The sequence below is a fragment of the Pteropus alecto genome, unplaced genomic scaffold (assembly GCF_000325575.1).
Source record: "Pteropus alecto unplaced genomic scaffold, ASM32557v1 scaffold21, whole genome shotgun sequence".
In the NCBI taxonomy this organism is placed as follows: Eukaryota; Metazoa; Chordata; class Mammalia; order Chiroptera; family Pteropodidae; genus Pteropus; species Pteropus alecto.
The window spans coordinates 22,716,061-22,720,207 of NW_006436282.1; positions in this window are offsets into that span (position 1 = coordinate 22,716,061).

The following is a 4,147-nucleotide window of genomic DNA, read 5'->3' on the forward strand; positions in this document are numbered from 1 at the left end:
AAAAAAAAACCTATGTATTTTTTGTGGCTTATCTTGCTTGTTCTCATTATGAAAATATGCAATTTTCATATTCTAACTGGTAGTAAAGTTCTCTCCCCACCTTTGAACATAATCAACACACTTTGAATGGTCACGGAGCTATAACCTCTTACTAGATGTTCTCACACATGATTTCAAAGCTCTATTGAACCACCAAATATAGATTTTGTCTAAGTTGATCCAGAAGTTCTTATTAGACAAAATTAAACTTGATTTTATAATTAACAGAAATTTTAGAATAAAAGATGAGGCAAAAGAAAAGGAAAGGGGATGAATAGTATTTATTAGGTGCATACTATAAGCCAAGCATGGTATCAGATATTTTTTGAATATTATCTCTCTTAATACTCATCACGACTCTGTAAGACAGGTATTACAGGTCTCCATTTTACAGGTGGAGAAAATGAGGTCTCAGAGATTAAATTGTCTGTGGTCACCCAGAGTGTAACTAGACATGATAGTATGTAAGTCCAGTTCTCTATGATTTCAAATCTTGTGCTTTCTTTCTTGGTATGTTATATACTTGAGACAAGATGTGCGAGGAACAGAGAGGAAATCATTTAGGCAGTAGTGGGTAACCAGTTTGGAAATAAGATGGAATCAGATCAGATGAGCCTTGACTCTAGATGTAGATGTTTGAAATTAACCTGAAGGGTAATTGGTGTCATTTCAAGTTCCTGGATTGTGACGAAGATGTAGGAAAAGCCTCTCTGGAAGCACTGGCAGAGAAAAGGGCTGGTTGGCTCTGTCTCCACATGGTGTGCACCACCAATCCAAAACCAGAGGAACATGCAATCTAACAATAACCACATACTTGCTTGGCAAATGAAGCTTAGAGACACGTTGTCTCGCCTCTCCTTCCAACCAGAGTGCACCCCGGAGCTGGTCCTATGTAGTCACTCTACAGCTGCCACTGCCAGGCCAGGCTGTACTGGACATTCAGGAGCAGAAGTCAGAGCTCTGCCTAGAGGTCCTTGCCAGACATTGGGTAGCTGACCTCACTGGGAAAAAAAAAAAGGCAAGAGAGTTTCCCACTGGGCTTTATGAGTATGATAATATGAGGCGTGTAATTTCCTTGAAATCAAGTGCAGAAGTTATAGTCGCTATTTTAAATACATGCTGGGTTGAAAATTTGCTTTCACATATTCCTAAATTGTGTGTCATTTTTCACATAGTTGAAACCAAAGAGGCAAAATTCTAAAAGTCGAAAAGATTTTTTCCCCCGCATCATAAAAGCCTTAGTCAACGCTTTTCCTTATGGTCATAGAGAGTTAATGAACTTACTTATTAATATCTTTGCAATGCAATTCAAACATGATAACCCCTCATTTAACTACTTCTCTCCGAGCAACAAAAGCTTTAAACTACATTGCACATACCTTAAAATTATATGTGCCCTTTGGGAAAATATATGTGCTTGCTCCCTCTGTATTTAGAAGCCCCCATTAACAGTGTGTCGAGTCTGCCGCTACTACCATCTGGTAGCTGACATCAATTCCCTCGCCGGTTTCCTCCAACAAGGCAGTCTTATATGAATGCTTGCAGTAACATTCGACAAGCTTTGGTAATGCAGTAGGGATTAGGCTCAATTTCTTCATTATGCTGCCTCTCCGGTGGAGATTTCTCAGAATCCAGGATAGTCTCAGATTTGGAAAATGTAATAGCTTAGCTGGAAGAAAGCAAGCATGGGAAAGAGCAATGAATTCCTTCTCCGTAGGCCTATTCATTCCCATGTGCTATGAGAGGTAACCAGTGACCAGTGTGCATTCAGGTTCCCTTAATGACTTAGAGTTGCATTAGTCAGCATATTTTCAGTATGTTTCTCATCTTTAGTACACTTACTTAATCGAGCATCAGAGAAGCTGTGATAGAATTAATGTTCAAGCAAAGCTTTGGATTAGTAACCGAATAAAAGCCACATGGCTCCCTTGCTGTTCTGCTGAGTGGTGATCACGGTTTTACACAATAGCCAGATGTCCAGCTCTGAAAGCGTGTTCCTTAAAAAGAATAAAATCAGCTTGGTTTTCATGAGGGAGCAAACGATGGGTCAGATCTGCCAGTTTTGTTGCTGTAGGAGAATAAAGGAGCATGAAACATGGGAAGACCACCAGTGCAGGGACCGCCAGTGCAGCTGGGGACGTGTCACACTCATTACAAAACGAGGTAGAGGGGAAAACACTGACTCTAGTGAAGAGAGACCTGGGTTCAAATTACTCCATTGCTCTTCAGTAGCTATTCTGCACTGACGAGTAAACTGGGTCTCTGAAAATCAGGTTTTAAACCTATAACATAACATATACCTGATAAGATTATAAGGAGAATTAACCAGAATATAGTTAGGAGATTGAAGTAGAAACTTATTAAAAGGTAGCTAGGTCAAAGTTACTGTGGTTATTTGGATCAGAACAGTGCTCAAGATCAGTCGGTGTGATTATGACCCACTGGGTCAAAATGGCACTTGGGGTCAGTGAGACTGTGGTTCCTTTGTCAGAATGACACGCAAGGATCTAATGGCTCTAGAGATCCACTGGATAAAACAAACCAATATAGGCCAAGACCTGGAGACTAGATAGAAGTGCACCTGGGTGGGGCAAGCCTTGGAACTGAATCAGTTGCAGGAAATGAGAGAAATCACAGCAGAGATGAAGGTGAGATAAAAGGTGGGTTATGTGTGGAAAATGGGGATGTGTTGCAGATCAAATATCCAGTCAAGCATCAGAAAGTTCAAGTGTCATGTCCTGACAGGTGAATGGCAAGTCCTCTGAGTCATTCAGGCCAGTCAATTGACATTGGAAAGTAGAAACCAGCCTAATCCATTTAAAGGCATTTAAATTTCACCCACATTCCTGGGGAAAGATTGTCCTTGAGGCCAAAATATCATTCCCCGCAACAACAACAGGATTTTTATTTTTTTTTTTTTTTGAGCAACCATAGGACATTCACCAAAAACAGATCATATCTTGACCCAGTAAACAAACCTCAACAAATTTAAAAGAATTAAAATTATATAAAGTGTGTTCTCTAACCACAATAGAATCAAAGTAGAACTCAATAACAGGAAAACAACAGAAAAACCTATAAACATGTGGAAATTAAACAACACATTTCTGTATCTGTAGGTAAAAATATCTAGATTAAATGAAAACAAAAATACAACACATCAAAATATGTGAGATACAGCTAAAGTAATGCTGAAGGGAAATTTATATCATTTAATGTTTACCTGACACACAAATAAAGGTCTCAAATCAATAACCTAAGTTCTTACCTCAAGAAACTAGTAAAAGAAAGACATAATAAATTCAAAGTGAGCAGAAAAAAGAAAATAGTACAGATAGCAGAAATTAATGAAATTTTAAAAAGGAAAATAATAGAGAAAACCAATGAAACAAAAAGCTGGTTATTTGGGAAAATATCAACAAAATTGATATATCTCTGGCAAGATTGACAAAAACAAAGAGAAAATAAAAATTACCGATATCAAGAATAAAATAGGGGATATCACTACATATACTGCAGTCATTGAAAAGATAATAAAGGAACAACTTTATGCTCATGAATTTAATAACTTAGAAGAAATAGACCAATCTTTGAAAACTATTAACTACCAAAATTTAACTAAGATTAAATAGGCCATCTGAATAACTCCAGAAAATGAAAGAGTAAAGAACACTTCCCAACTCATTTCATGAGGCCAGTATTAACATGATAGCAAAACCAGCTAAAGAGAGAACAATACAGGCCAATATCTCTCATGAACTTAGATGCAAAAATTCTCAACAAAATATTAACAAACAAAATCTAACAATGTATAGAAAGAATTGTGCACTGCGACCAAGTAGAATTTATTCCAGATATGCAATCTGTCTCAACATTTGAAATTCAATCAGTGTAACCCACCTTAACAAGTTAAAGAAGTGAAATTATATAAATAATTGTATGAATTGATGCAGAAAAAACCTTTGACAAAATTCAATACAATTCTTGATTTAAAAAACTCTCAGCAAGTTAGTAACAGACAGGAATGATCTCAACTTGATAAAGGACCTACAAAAACCCTACAGCTAACATCATATCTACTGGTGAAAGACTGAAATCTTAGGGAAAG